The sequence below is a fragment of the Ailuropoda melanoleuca genome, chromosome 2 (genome assembly GCF_002007445.2).
Source record: "Ailuropoda melanoleuca isolate Jingjing chromosome 2, ASM200744v2, whole genome shotgun sequence".
Classification (NCBI taxonomy): domain Eukaryota; kingdom Metazoa; phylum Chordata; class Mammalia; order Carnivora; family Ursidae; genus Ailuropoda; species Ailuropoda melanoleuca.
The window spans coordinates 68,909,018-68,925,624 of record NC_048219.1 but is presented as its reverse complement, the minus strand read 5'-3'; the positions used below and the strand labels follow the sequence as shown (position 1 = coordinate 68,925,624).

The window sequence follows — 16,607 nt, the reverse complement described above, 5'->3', positions numbered from 1 at the left end:
CATCGGGCTCCTCCGCTATGAGCCTGCTTCTTCCTCTCCCACTCCTCCTGCTTGTGTTCCCTCTCTCGCTGGCTGTCTCTATCTCTATTGAATAAATAAATAAATAAAATCTTAAAAAAAAAGATACTGTCTGGAATGCATATATTTCTTCATATCATAAGAAAATAAAGATTATAAGAAATCCCAAGGCAAAGCAAACAAACATTCAACAGTATAGGAAAGGCATATTCTAAAGACGAAGCAACCCAAAATATGGCCCAATTTCTAATAATTGGAGAGAATGTAAGAGAACCCATTTTGCACATTGTCCTATTGAGTGGCACTTGGATCAAGACTACAGAGGCATATGGGTGCCTGGGTGGCTCATTGGGTTAAACCTCTGCCTTCAGCTCGGGTCATGATCCCAGGGTCCTGGGATGGAGTCTCACATCGGGCTCTCTGCTCAGTGGGGAGCCTGCTTCTACCTCTGCTTTCTCTCTCTCTAATAAAGTCTTAAAAAAAAAAAAGGACTACGGAGACATAGATTAAGAATTAATCTTGACTCTTTAGTATTAAATTAAATAATATTGAAATAATCAATAATCATAAATGCTCTTTATAGTTTTCAACTTTGAAATCAATTTACAAGCAAAACAAGGAAGACTTAATTATGGTTACAGAATAGATTATCAATGTTATCCACCTTGACCATGTGGGAATTATTGACAGAAGATATGAAGGGAATATAAATAGAATAATAAAGATCCTATTTTCCTCATACAGGAGAAATTCAAAGGATAATATCCATATTTGAGATAGAACTTTGAGTATTATATCACAAAAGTAGCCAATAGAGGAACTACAAATAGCGATATAATATAGAGGGTGAAGGTGGGCAAGGGAAAATAGCAGGAAATTAATAAAAATATCTCAATGTATTACATCAAGGAATAGTAGGAAGGGTATATTAAGAGAAATGGAAGTAACCACCAGAAGAACCAAAGTAGATATATGTGAAAGAGTTTGCTTCTGGGTTTGGGAATCAGTGGACAATTGAACACAGAATGATTGCTTTTCACTATATGGCTTCTGTACTATTTGCTCTTATTTTTTTAAAAGATTTATTTATTTATTTGAGAAGGAGGGGGAGGAGAGGTGGGAGATGGGACAGATGGAGAGGGAGAGAGAAAATCCCAAGCAGACTCCCTGCCGAGTGGGGAGCCTGGAGCCTGACGTTTGTCTCCATCCCAATGACCCTAAGATCACGACCTGAGCCAAAATCAAGGGTCAGACGCTTAACTGACTGAGCCACCAAGGCACCGCCCTGTACTATTTGCTTTAGAAAAACTTATGTGAATGTTTTGTTTTGATAAAATTTTCATTTATTTATTTTTTAAGTAGGCTCCACATCCAGCCTGGAGCCCAACACGGAACTTGAACTCATGACCCTGAGATCAAGACCTGAGCTGAGATCAAGAGTCGACACTTAACCAACTGAGCCACCCAGGCACCCCTGTTTTGATAAAACTTTAAAAAAAAACTAAATATGTACTTAACAAACAACCTGTTGCTATTAGAAGAGTCTCTTTCTCTCTCAGAATAAGCTACTTACAGAGCTTTTCATAGGGTGTTTGGTGCAGGCAGATTGGCTCTGAGTTAAAACTATACTCCTTGCTTCTATCATTTCTGCAATACTGAATTAATATCCTTAAGTATTACTGAATGATGTCACAAAGTTGATTTTTCTTAACTATTTATTTTTTTAAAAATGTTAAAAAAGATTTTATTTATCTGAGAGAGAGAACATGAGCAGGGGGAAGGAGAGGGGCAGAGGAAGAAGGAGAAGCAGACTCCCCACTGAGCAGGAAGCCAGAAGTGGGGCTCCATCCCAGGAGCCTGAGATCATGAACACTGTCTATAAAAAGGGGAAATCTAGGTACAGAGACATACACAGAATGAAGATGATATAAATGAGACACAGGGACAAGATAGCCACCTACAAGCCAAGGAGAGAGACATGGAACAGATCCCTCCCTCACAGCCCTCAGAAGGAACCATTGCTGCCAACACCTTGATTTCAGATCTCTAGCCTCCAGACAATGAGTTTCAGTCATTTAAGCCACCTAGCTTGAGGTACTTTGTTTGGCAGTCCTACTAGTACAAGTGGTTTCCAGGCTAGGGGGTAAGACGAGGGTTGACTACAGTGTGTCACAAAGGAACTTTCTGAGGTGATGGAAATACTCTTGTCTTGACTGTGATGGTTACGTGACTGATGGCATGTGTTTGTCAGAAATCACAGAACTCCACGCTAAAAAGGGAAAATATTACTCTTTGTAGAATTATACCTCTGGAAACCTGACTTGAAAATATTAACAGAAAAACTAGATTAAAAAATTTACTTTTAAAAATTAAAAATTGGAAAAGTGACCCAAGATGTATGTATATACAAGGGTCATTATATTAACATTGATCATAGTAACAACACAGCAGAAGTGAACACAATGTCCCAAAATAGATTCTTTGAACGTAAGAGTTAAAAAAAAAAAACAACCCAAAAGACAAGATTCTTTCCCTGATGGACCTTACATTTTATTTATTTATTTATTTATTTATTTATTTATTTATTTATTTATTTAATTTATTTAATATTATTATTTTTAAAGTGAAATTCCTTTTGTTTTAAAGATTATGCTTATTTATTTGAGAGAGATACACAAGAGTGAGAGAGCTTGAGAAAATGAGTGGGGGGAGAGGCAGAGAGAGAAGCAGACTCTGCTGAGCAGGGAGCCTGACATGGGGCTCGATCCCAGGACCCTGGGATATGACCTGAACCAAAGGCAGATGCTTAACCGACTGAGCCACCCAGGCACCCTGGACCTTACATTTTAGCAGATGAGATAGTCATTATGTAAACAAAGAAGCATATGGATGTAATGTCAGGTAGTGGTAAGTTCTGTGAAGAAAATAAAGCAGAATAAGGGGGTAGAGAATTAAAGGGACTCTTATTTTATTTTAAAGATTTATTTATTTACTTTGAGAGAGAGACAGTGAGCAGGGGAGAGGGACAGTGGGAGAGGGAGAGACAGAATCTTGAGCAGACTCTCGACTGAGCGCAGAGCCCAGTGCTTGACCCTGAGATCATGACCTGAGCTGAAATCAAGAGTTGGGTGCTTAGCCACGGTCAGTTTTGTGTGTCAGCTCTGCTAAGCTGTAATCCCCAGTGATTCAACCAAATATTAGTCTAGGTGTTGCTGGGAAGCTATTTTGTAGACATGATTCAAGTCCATAATCAGTTGGCTTTCAGCAAGAGAGGGTGGACCTGATTTGCCTGGCAGAAAGGCTTTAAAAAGAGAGGTTCCCTGAAGAAGGGAAAATTCCAGATGTGTTGGGAGATAGAAAACTTGAAAGAAAATTTTGCTATCTTGGAGTTAATCATGTTATCTTAGAATTTTACTAACCAAGGAAGGGGCACATTTTGAATCAGATGTGCTTATACTCTATTTTTAAGGGGTCTGTTTCAAAAAAGTTTGGTGCAGTGGTTCTCAAAGTGTAGTCCACAGACCAACAACATCAGTATTTTTCAGGCTTACCTGTTTTCCTGAATCAGAAACTCTGGAGGTGGGATTTAGTAATCTGTGTTTTAAGGAATTTACCAGGTGATGCTGATGAACATTAAAACCCGAGAACCATTGGTCTAGAGCAAAGATGGGTATAATTGTACCAATAAGCACTCTAAGACAGCAACTCTTGGGTTCTTGAGAATCATTAGGTGCTTGTTTAAGAGCGGGATTCTGGGCTCTTCTCCACCGAATCTGATCCAGTAGGTCTGAGATGGACCCAAGAATCCATTTTATTTATTTTTGTTTATTTATTTTTAAAAAAGATTTTATTTATTTATTTAAGAGAGAAAGAGCACACACATGAGAGAGAGCATGAGCAGGGGGAGGAGTAGAGGGAGAAGCAGACTCCCCACTGAAGAGGGAGCTCCACATGGGGCTCAATCCCAGGACCCCGAGATCATGACCTTAGCCTAAGGCAGACACTTAACTGACTGAGCCACCCAGGTGCCCCCCAAGAATCCATTTTAATAAGTAATTCTGGGGGTGCCTGGGTGGCTCAGTTATTAAGCATCTGCCTTCGGCTCAGGGCGTGATCCCAGACTCCTGGGATCAAGCCCCACATCAGGCTCCTCTGCTGGGAGCCTGCTTCTTCCTCTCCCACTCCCCCTGCCTGTGTTCCCTCTCTCACTGGCTGTCTCTCTCTCTTTGTCAAATAAATAAATAAAATCTTAAAAAAAAAAGTATTTCTGATACAGGGGGTTCACAGATGACTGAAAAACCAAACTCATTGGTCAATTCTTAGTCTCCAGTATATTACAGCTCCCAGAAACATCTGACATGATTGACCACACACACCTTCAGAACCACTCTCCATGCTTTGGGACTCACCACTCTTGGTTTTCTTCCTATCTTCCTGACCACTCAATCACAATTTCCTTTACTGAATTTGCCTGTTCTTCCCAATTTCTAAACATTAGTGGGTCCCAAGGCTCACTCTTCAGATCTCTCCTCTTTTTTAATCCTTACTCATGTCCTAAGTGTTAATGACTCAAATTTATACCTCCCGACATATCTGTCAAACAGGTATCTCCACTTGGATATTTCAGTGGCATCTAAAACTTAATATGTCCAATGCTTAACTCCCGCTTTCCACCTTTCAAACTGGCTCTTCCCCTATGGCCTACCAATCTTCCTGTCCAAATAGATGCTACCACTTCTAATTTCTTTCTTTCTGTTTCTCTTAAGTTATCTGTTTCTGGATTCATCAAAGTTTCTTTGTTGATCAGGACTGACTCAAGACACATAGTTCTGGTTGTTGCTCCCATTGCTCTTGAAAAGGTAAAATTATTAGTAATTCAGGTCAAGAATATATCCAGTGTTCTGTTTTTAGAGTCTTATTGCTAACCTCTTAAAAGAAAATACCCCATTTTAGGCTAGAGAAGAGCAAACTTGGCCCACTGGGGGCCGCAGAGAACAGTGTGTTAGATATTTAGACCCAGAGAAGGCAACTGAGAGTCATTGATTACTAGGCAACTCTCCACACACCAGAGAACTGATATGATCAGGACTCAGCTCTGCTGCTGGCTGATGGAAGGTTAGTGACTAGAGGAGAGTATTGAATGAGTGCAGATATGGCTGTCATTGGGGAACCACTGGACAGGCATGGCAGCTGTCACAGAGAGACAGCTGTTCCCAGATGCTCTGTAGGTATTAGCAAGGTTCTCTAGAGAATCTGTAAACTACTGAAATTGTTATCTTCGTTGACTCCAGCCAGCCTGCTCAGTGGTACACTTTCCAGACTGAACCTTTAGCTAGCTGTCGGTGAATTAGCTTATGCCAAAAGTGAACAGAAAGATTCACTATTTCCAGACTACCTACAATTTGTTTCCTCTTCTCTTTGTCTTACAGATCCTATTTTTGCTTTTGTCCCTTGATAGTCTGCCTCCCTCATGTAAAAAATAAACAATGCATAAAGTAAATAAATAAAGGTGTCTTAAATACCTGAGTTATTCTTTGACCATATATTGTTCTTTTTTTCTCCCCAATTTTTATTTAAATTCGAGTTAGTTAACATATAGTGTAATATCAGTTTCAGGAGTAGAATTCAGTGATTCATCACTTATATATAATACCTAGTGCTCATCATAAGTGCCCTTCTTAATCCCTATCACGTATTTAGCCCATCCACCGCCAACCTCCCTTCATCAACTCATCTATCGTTAAGAGTCTCTTGTGGGTGCACCTCAGTGGCTCAGTCAGTTAAGCGATCAACTCTCGATCTCAGCTCAGGTCTTGGTCTCAGGGTCATGAAGTCAAGCCCTGCATTGGGCTCCACGCTAGGCATGGAGCCTACTTTAAAAAAAGTTCCTTACGGTTTGCCTCTCCCCATTTCCTCTCCCCCCCCCTTCCCACATGTTCATCTGTTTTGTTTCCTAAGTTCCACAAATGAGTGAAATCATATGGTATTTTTCTTCTCTGACTGACTTATTTTGCTTAGCATAATACACTCTAGCTCCATCTACATTGCTGCAAATGACAAGAGTTCATTCTTTTTGATGACTGAGTAATATTCCATTGCATATATAAACCACATCTTCTTTATCCCTTCATCAGTTGGTGGACACTTGGCTCATTCCATAGTTTTGCCATTGTTGATAATGCTGCTATAAACATTGGGGTGCATGTATACTTCAAATCTATTTTTGTATGCTTTGGGTAAATACCCAGTAATGCAATTACTGGATTGTATGGTAGTTCTATTTTTAACTTTTAGGGAACCTCCATATTGTTTTCCAGAATGACTGCCCCAGTTTACATTCCTACCAACAGTGTAAGAGGGTTCCCCTTTCTCTGCATCCTTGCCAATGTCTTGTTTTCTGTGATGTTAATTTTAGCCATTCTGACAGGTGTGAGGTGGTATCTCATTACGGTTTTCATTTGTATTTCCCTGATAATGAGTGATGTTGAGCATCTTTTCACATATCTGTTAGCCATCTGGAAGAATTCTATGGAAAAATCTCTTGACCATATATTGTTATATGAAAAAAATTTCAGAACAATATGCAGAGAATGATACTATTTCTGTTACAAAACCAAAGCTATATATTTTTGTAAGTATAGGAAACCGTATATAAAGTCTTAAAGGGAAACATACTGAACTGATAGCAATGGTTGGTTTTAGGAAAGCAAATGGAATTGAGTGGTATCATGTAGAATTTAATCTTTATTGTTTCAGTTTCTACAATCAAAACATGTAGATATAGTATCTATGTAATTCATAATAATTAAATCAGAACACAAGAAAAAATACACTAAACATTTTGGGCCATTTGGGGGGGGAATTCTGGGAAACTGTAGGGATTGGATGGTGTTCATTTAATTTTATCCCTTTAGAAGGCCCTGTTTTCCTATGCTGGCCCACTCTTGCGTAAAAAGTTACAGAAAGCTCTGAGCTCCATTCCAGAATTAATCTGGATCAGTATTTTTAGCCATTCCATTGCTCCTCACTCCTGCTTTTCTTGGTTCTCAAGCTTCCTTATTTTGGCCACATATTTCCTCTTTCATGTTCATACTAGTTGCTTTGATTAATGCCCAGGTTTGGATTTGCGCTCCTTATTTTAATATTGTTTCATTGGCAGGATCTTATGTTTGGTATTTGCCTTCAGGTTTTATGCAACGAGAAGCTTTTGAGTAAAGGCTTTTGCTTCTGTATTCAATTTTGGGGCAATACAGGATAGACAAACTCCTGCTTCCTCTGGTGTAGTTGAGGTTGGGAATCACATTCACCTCAATTCACTCATATTCTAGGATTATTTTTCATTCTCAGAGGACACGATGCTGTTTCATACATTTATTCTGGGCGTTCCTGAGGATTGGGACCTTAGATTATTTATTTTTATGCTTTATGCTTGTTGAATTTAAAATTCTACAGCTTTGAAGGTTTACCTAATGGAGAAAAAATATTCTTGCAAAAATGGTTAGAGCTGCCAACTTTCATTATAAATGTCACCCTGACTATAATGTTTTGTGCATAAAAGAAACCAATGACTTTTTACTCAGTTGATAAATCTGTTACTTCTGACTGTGGAGAGCATAGTTTCTTCTCAGTATTAAGAGTACATTTACATTTGTATATATTTATAGATTTCTTTTTTTTAAAAGATTTATTTATTTGAGAGAGAGAGAGAGTGTGTGTGTGTGCATATGTGTGTGTGTATGTGCACGCAGGTGCGTGCTAGCAGGGGGAGGGGCAGAGGAAGAGGAAGAGGAAGGGAGAGAATCCTCCAGCAGACTGCACTGAGCACGGAGCTGGACTCGGGGCTCAGTCCCAGGACTCTGAGATCATGACCTGAGCTGAAATCAAGAGTCAGCCGCTTAACCACCTGAGCCACCCAGGTGTCCCTAAACTACATTTGTATATATTAAAGGTACTCACTTAACACAATAGGATCTAAGCCATCTTGTAAATAAGTGGCATTTAAAAAAGTCACATAGCCCAAGAGCTGCTAAAACAAAATTCTTCAGTAAATTATATTATTCTTTCATTTGTAAAACTTGGGAAATTAAAAAAAAAAAACAAAACAAAAAAACAAAACCCTAGGTTATTACTGAATAGAACTGGGTTATTACTAAATAGATGCTATATTTTTCCTTTCTTTGATTCTTTTTTAGATTCTTTTCTAATTTGCTTTAATTGATTTAATGACAGATATGGTAGAAACTTGAATGTAGTAAAACCCCAACTGATACAAAATATTAGAAGCCACCGATTGTAGTTACCAAGACCTTTAACTTTATATCATGTCTCCAGATGATCAACAGAGATTTTATTAGTGATTTGGTAAAGCTGAGTCAAACTTTTAATATTTGACTTTGATCAGTGTTGCTATCTCTGGCACATAATTACAGATTATTAATATTATCTTGCACTAAATTAAAATGCTACAAAAGAAAATAATGTCATTAAAGTGGACAAAGAATGTCTGCCATGCTTTCATTATAATCAATAAACTGACTTAAAATGAACTGAAATTTAAGGGGCGCCTGGGTGGCTCATTTGGTTAAGCATCTGCCTTCAGTTCAGGTCATGATCCCAGGGTCCTGCGATTGAGTCCTGCATCAGGCTCCCTGATTAGTGGGGAGTCTGCTTCTCCCTCTCCCTCTGCTCCTCCCCATTGCTTGTGCTCTCTCTCTCTCTCTCTCAAATCTTTAAAAAAATGAACTGAAATTCAAATCAAGTTTGAAGAGGGGTAAAACAGAAGGAAGGGATTTCTAGTATCTTATCTTTCTGTCACTTAAAGTGAGATCCTATATTTAGGATATGTTTTTTGAGTTCCTAAAAAGAAGTATTGAGAATAATGACATAGCCCCTACCCCAGGGATTGCTTTCATATAGTTTAGTTCATATAGTATAGTTTTCATCCACTATACCACTACTGGTATAGTGTATTGAGAAGGATCTGGGGCCATGTCCAATTTAGTAGTGAAGAGTATTATGAACAATTTATGATGACTGCTTGAGTGTGGGAATAGCATCTTATGCAATGTGTATTTCCTCATTCTACTACAAGACATTAAAGATAGTGTCATGAGCAAGTTTTCAAGATCATTCTGGTGCCAGTGTGATGAGATATTATCTCATGAAAACACTACAATAACTCTATTTCTGCATCCTTATCTTCTTTATGCAAATGAAGAAAGCTAGAGTAGGGGGTTAAGTAATTTGCCTGAAGTCAAACAGCTATTAAAGAGCAGAGCTGGGATTTCAACCAAAGTGGGTCAGACTTCAGAGAATATGATCGTGTTACTTGGTCATGTAGCCAATTTATAATGGAGGAACGAATATTAGTCCTGATTATCAGAAAATTTTCATGAATGAATTGGGACTTTTGCTAAACCTTGAAGAATGTGTGGCGTTTAATACATAGAAAGAAAGGTTATGATAAGGTAATAGCATTAGCAAATGTGGAAAGATGAGAATGAGACTTAGTGTTTCATGGAGTGATTGAGTCAGCAGTACCTGGTGGGAGAGCAATGAGAATGTTGTAAGTGTGGCCAGGTGATGGTGTACTTTAAATGTTGGGAGAGCACGTATTTAACTGTAAAAGCAATGGTAAATCACAGAACATTATTGATAAAAGCAGTACTTTAGGAAGATTAATGTAGTGTTGGACTATTGTCAGCAGGCTTCATGGGGGTCATGGGAGAGCAAGTGGGAGAGATTAGTTCTAGAGAATTTGAGCATAGATCATTAAAATGGAGAGATTTTATTGAACAAGTTTTATGTTTAGAGATTGAACTAAGCACTTGACCTATGTTATCTTAGTTAATCTTCACAACAATATTATGAGGGAAGTATTATGATCTTCATTTCATGGTGAGAAAATAAGTTCAGAGAGGTCTAGATCACAGAGTTAAGTGTGTGGAGCCAATTTTCAATCCTGGCTGATTAATTCCAGAGCCCTGTGTTCCCCTGCTCAGAATAAATAAGTAGAAGGCTTGTATGTGAGTTTTGAGAAAGGAGGAACTGATAATTGACTTTGGGAGATATTAAAGCAGTTGGTTTCAACATTTTGGGCTGCTGCCCACAGTAGGAAATAAGAAATGCACAACCCAGGACATATCAACTCATGGATGTAATCTGAATAGACTCATGAAGCAATATTTATTTACCCTTAGATATAATGTGCTCTATTTTTTTCTGTTATCTTATTAACATTTTTCTGATTGTTACCCACTAAAGACTTTAAATAGTTTTTTTTTAAGTTTACTTATTTATTTTAAGTAATCTTTACCCTCAACGTGGGGCTCAGCCTCAGTACCCTGAGATCAAGTGTCGAATGCTTTCCGACTGAGTCAGCCAGGTACACTGCCCACTACAGGTTTTACATTCCACTAATAAATGGATTGTACTCCAATCTGAAAAACTGAGCTATAAAATACGAAAGAGACAAAAAGCTGGAAGTCATCTCTAGGTTTTGCTTGAGCATTGAAGATGATAGGTATCACTGATGGATAAAAATACAGGAGAAACTGGAAAGGGCGATTGGTTAAGTTTCCTGCAGCTCTGTAACAAATGATCACAAACTCGGCGGCTAAAACAGCAGACCTCTATTCTCTTACCGTTCTGGAGGCCAAAAGTCCAAAATCAGTAGCACCGGGCTGAAGTCAAGGTGTTTGCAGAACCATTTCCTCCAGACACTCTGGTTGAGAATCTGTTCCGTGTCTCTTCAGTTCCTGATGGCATTACTGTGGCTGCATCACTCCAGTATTTACCTCCATGGCCACGTCGTCGTCTTGTGTGTATAATTTCCCTCTGCCTCTTTTTTATTTTTTTGTTTAAGATTTTTTTTTTTTTATTTATGAGAGAAAGAGACAGAGTGCGTGTGTAAGTGGGGGAAGGAGCAGAGGGAGAGAATCTTCAAGCAGACTTCCTGCCGAACCTGATTCCAAGACCCATGAGATCATGACCTGAGCCAAAACCAAGAGTCAGATGCTCAAAAGACTGAGCCACCCAGGCACCCCCTTCAGCCTCTTCTTTTAAGGACACTTGTGACTGCAGTGAGGGCACGCCTAGATAACCCAGGATAATCTATCTCAAGATTCTTTTTTTTTTTTTTTAAAGATTTTATTTATTTATTTGACAGAGAGGCAGTCAGAGAGGGAACACAAGCAGGGGGAGTGGGAGAGGGAGAATCAGGCTTCCAGCCAAGCAGGGAGCCTGATGTGGGGCTCGATCCCAGAACGCTGGGATCATGACCTGAGCTGAAGGCAGATGCTTAACGACTGAGCCCGCCAGGTGCCCCTCTATCTCAAGATTCTTAACCCAGTGACATCGGAAAAGCACTGAGAACTGCAAGTCTACAGGAACATGGGTTTATTAGGTAATTATGCTGCTTCCTCCCTCCCTCCCTCCTTCCTACCTTCTTTTTCCTTCCTTCCTTCCTCCCCTGCCCCTCTTTCTTTTGTTCTTCCTTTATTATCCACCTAAGAAATCACAATATATTAGACATAGACCCACTTTGTACAAATATAGGGTAGTGCCTATCACAGTATCTGCTATGCAGTAGGTGTTTGATAAAGTAGTTGTTGAATGATTGTAATAATTTTTTTTTTTTTAAGTGACCTGTCACTCTAAAAGTCTAGTCTTTTTCTGGTCTATTACGTGTCTCTTCTTGGCCAACAGAAACCTGTTTTCACAATTTGGCAGGAGACCTTAGAGAACATATGGTTCTGGTTATAACCCCTCATTTTTACTCTTGAGGTAACGAAACAAAGGATAAGTGTTGGCAGTGGAGATAAAGAGGGAACAAATTTGGATAAGAGGGCAAAATTAAAGGCCACATGAGAATGGGTCTATTTTAGATGGTGGGTTTGGGATTTATTGAGTCAAGGTAGGGTCTCATCAATTGGAGATGTTCTACGTCAATCCTGTGTTTTATGAAATGCTGAGTCTCATAGGAAAGGCAAATTTATGTTTGGTCCATCAGACATTGTTCAGATTTGTCAGTGAGGTTCAGGGTAGAGAGTTAGTAGCTGTGGCTTAGAACCCTGTCTTGCCACTATTCTCTGCCTGACCTAGGGCAATTTACTTAGTTGTACATGCCCTGAGCACTCTCAGGGCTAGAATGTGTATAATACTGTAATACCTTTTACTTAGGGCTCTTGTGAGAGTTAGGATGGTGCATGTGCCTTGGTCAAAATGAGTGCTCAATAAATGCTGCTTCTTATTCTTGCTATACTTTATTTGCTTTATTCATTCTCATTCTCTCATGAATATACGCTGGCGTTTTCCAGTGGCTCTGTGATGTGTCATATGATACTGCAACAGATCAAATATAGAAGAAGATGCGAGAATCCAGCTGTCCTCTGTTAAGCTAGGCACCAAAGAATTTGCAAAAATTTAACAACACTACTCCTCTCACTAAATTCTTATTTTTGGCAAATAATCATAACAGCAGTAGTGAAAAAAATACTGTGTTAACACGTAATGGGTTTATTTTTATCATTTAAAAATGAATTTGTAAGTATTGAAATATTTCTCACTTTTAATTTTTAATACATGTAATGATAGATATCACCCATATAAACAAATATATCTTTGGGGTCCACAGTAATTTTTAAAAGTTGTTAAGGAGTCTGGACCAAAAAATTTGAGAACTGCTAATGTAGAGGCATGAGAATGGGATCCAACAGGATAGTATCAAATTCTCAGAGTCCAGGCTCCATTGAACATCTTATTAAATTTGGTTCCTTTTGTGACAGCTGACAAGAAGCTGATGAAGAAAGAGCCTAGTAGAAGTGGACATCTGGCAGGGAGTGATAAGGGGAGTTACAGCTGGGGACTTCAGGGGAAATGGTAGGCCTGGAAAATGGTGCTTTTAGATAGAGCTAAGCCTCTCTATTCAGTTCTTCCCACTGTGCCCTCTCCCACTACTATTTATTTTTCAAGTTTTTATTTAAATTCGTTAGTTAACATACAGTGTAATATTAGTTTCAGGTGTACAATATAGTGATTCAACACTTCCATACAAAGCCCAGTGCTCATCACAGCAAGTGCCCTCCTTAATCCCCATCACCTATTTCACCCATCCCCTTGCCCCCTCTCCTCCAATAACCCTTAGTTCTCTATAGTTAAGAGTCTGTTTCCTGGTTTGCCTCCCCCCCCTTCATCCGTTTAAGAGTGCTTTGGAATGAAAGATTATGATAATATATTCTAAGAATTATTTGTTGTATAGGTTTTTTTTTTTTTTTTTTAAATCATGCTTTTGGCGTGCAAAGTGTCCACTGGGGACTATTTCTGGAGAAGGTTTAATTATAACTTCAGAAACCTCTGTCATCACCTGAGGCTTTATATGGAAGGACTGAAGCTCTACTGACTTAGTTTCAGTCTATTCACATTTCACACAGCTTTCGGATAGAAAACCGGCTCTCTGGCATCTTTATTTAAAGCCTCTCTCTAAATTCCTGTAAAGAGGGGTTTTTGTTAATTGTGCCTAGTTCTTAAGGAGAAAGATTAAAGTGATGGTGTTCTTTCCCCTCTCTTCTCTCCTTTTAAAATGGTTTTAGAGAATTTAGTAGTATTGATGGCCAACCAGGGATCACAGGTCAAAATGTATATGACATCATTTATTTTCCAGTCTGTACTTGTGAGTTGTAGCCCGCAGTGGAATGTTTAATATTTGCAGATACATTGTCTTCTTCTAGCCCTAAAAATTTTCTTTTGCAAAAAAATCTTGTGCAAAACAAAGATTAAAGGCTTAAAAAGAAATGAAAACCAAACTCCTAGGTTTGAGTGAATTTTGCAAACTAATATAATTCTTTTGCATGATATCATTTACTTTCCAAGGTTCCAGTTCTATTCATTCTGATTCTTTTGCACCTTTTGTAGTTAATTGAAATAGTTTGCTAATTACTGTTATGCCTTAGAGTTGCCAGAAAAAACAATGAATTATTTTTTTAGTATAATTATATTCCAAATACTGCATAGAACAATATTTATATTGGTTGTTTATTTGAAATTGAGTTTAAGTAGGCACCCAGTATTTAATTTACTAAACCTGGCAACCCTACCTAAGCACAACTAGTGGGTTCCTTTCTTTGTCTTTACTTAGAATATATAGAACAGATGTGTATTTCCAAGTGGTTTTGTAGTTAAAGGCAAAAATACAATTTTCTCAATGAAACAACTATTACTTGGCAAAGTGTTCTTAAATGTAATTGTCAGAAATGGAGTCCAAAAACTAGTACTGGTCTTGCAAATCAAGTTTTGCTGCTTAGCTTGGGAGACGCCTTCTGGTTACTGGGTAAACTGGCTCCACCCAGCTGCTGAAAGGAGATACAAATTGTAACAAAACCGGAAGTTGGCTAGGCTGCCTTCGCTTCTCAAGGTAAGCGTCCCCTTCTGTTCTCTTGAAGTCGGAGGTCTTTTGCAAAGCGTTTAAAAATTGAAGCCAGCTAAGGCAACAACAGTACTGAGAGCAGGCGCCTGTGATGATGGGGGCAGTCGGCGCTGCAGAATGAATGCTTTAACAAATTATGTTCCGGAGCTTGTATTGAACTAATGAGTTTTCACAAACGAGTTAGGTTAATAATATGTCCCGTGACTTTGACTAACGAGCTTTAATCCCAAGAACAGGGTGACTATAAGTAGAGTCATGCTTGGGATTCTGAAAAGCATGGACTGTAGTCATGCATGTGTGTTTCTTTCTCCTTTTTTAAAAATTTGAAACTGTGGGAACGCTCTTTTATAATTAAACCTAATGGCATTATTACCTGTATGCAGATTACTTAGAGCTTGACTTGGTTTTTCAAGTATGTTTTAATCTAGAAATTTTAGCTCCCTCCACCCCCTACCCCTGGTGTGCCTTTAGAATTTCAGAACAGCTCGGGGGATGGCAAGGTGTTACCTTTGCCATCCCCCTACTCCCCCCGCCCGCCCCTTTTTAAAAAAATCTTGTCAGTGCTTACTTAGGGGCAAAGGAGGTTTTTCGGTTTGTAAATGTGTTATCAGGGATATTTCTTTATGAAGCTAAACTTTTAAGTTCAGATATTTTCTTTTTCTTCTGAATTAAAGAAAAAGTGGAAAGATTTGAGTACTACACAGAGGTGGAGGCTAAAATTTGGCTTATTGATTTATTGAAAACAATGAGCTAGACATTGCAGAGGATGGTTTTGTTGAAGGGGATGAGTTCTGGTAAGTTGTTTAGTAAGCCAGCATGTTGACTCTTGGCCAAGTATAGCTTCTGTTTCACAGCTCTCCATTTGGGTAATGTCAGATTCTCTGGAAATCACACTGTGTAAGTGCTGTTTTCAAGGTTGTCTGCTGTCAGTGTGAAAGGGGATCAACAAGCTGGCCATAAGAAAGTCACCAGCTGGGGCAAGTGTGATAACGTTTTTTATTAGCAAAACCAAAGTTTCTGGAGGTTCCGAAGAGAGAGCAGTTATAGAGGATTGGCAGAATTAGGCAAGACTCCACGGAAAGGAGATTTTATTTATTTATTTTTATTTAAATTCAATTAACATATAATGTGTTACTGGTTTCAGAGGTAGAGGTCAGTGATTCATCAGTCTTACATAGTACCCAGTGCTTGTTAATCACATGCCCGCCTTAATGTCCATCACCCAGTTACCCCACCCTATCACCCCCCCTCCCCTCCAGCAACCCTCAGTTTGTTTCCTATGAAGAAGGAGATTGTAATGGAAGACCTGGTTTATGGCAGGCGCTGTGCTAAATGTTTCATATGTATCGCTTTATTTAACCTTCACAAAGCACCTTGGTATTGGTTGCATTTTTTTTAACAAAATGTGAAAACTAAGGCCTGGTGAGGTTAAATAATTTGCCCACGGTCACTAAGGTGGTGCCTGCTGGTTTCGAACCTGCAGCTGGATTTAACTATGTGATTTTGATGTCCATACTGTTCACTGTCTCATAGGATACACTAGTTGATGGCATTTGAAATGGACCTTGAAAGAGGGGGAGGAGGTTTTATTTACTAAAACAAAAACAAACAAAAACAGTAAAAGTAACATAGAATGTTTGAAAATAGATAAAAGAAAAAAGCTAAACAGTTTTATTTCTTTACATTCTTTATATATCTGTATTTTGTAGTTATAAAGTATTATCTCATTATAATATTTTTGTATTATAAAGCACTACATGCTTTAAAATTTTTAAATTATTTTTAAATTATAAACACTACATGCTTTTCAAAAAAATATGCACAATACAATGAGGATTAAAAAGAGGAAGTCCACTCCTCTTCCCCTATTGAAAACACTCTCCTGGGGAACCACTCTTGAGAACTGTTAAAAGTGTGGAGTCGAAGGGTTTTTTTTTTTTTTTTCTTTTCCCTTTAACTTTTAAGTAATATTTCTTTCAATATACTACATATCATTTCATAATCTGCTTGTTTTCATTCCTCAGTGTGGCACGAGCATGTTTCCACTTAAGTACACACACACTCATGTCTTAGGGTTTTTGTGTTGTTTTTTTTTTTTTTTAAGATTTTATTTATTTATTCGACAGAGATAGAGACAGCCAGCGAGAGAGGGAACACAAGCAGGGGG

At 38.5% G+C, this 16,607-nt stretch overlaps 1 protein-coding gene across 1 annotated transcript in view; it reads left to right on the top strand.

Moving 5' to 3' along the window:
* The first annotated feature begins 14,395 nt into the window (after positions 1 to 14,395).
* The window catches only part of FRRS1 (ferric chelate reductase 1), a 44,905-nt gene continuing 42,693 nt past the window's right edge, over positions 14,396 to 16,607 (top strand). The window contains exon 1 of the mRNA XM_002920774.4: positions 14,396 to 14,428. The gene's annotated coding sequence lies outside the window, so the exon portion shown is untranslated. The remainder of the gene's footprint in view (positions 14,429 to 16,607) is intronic.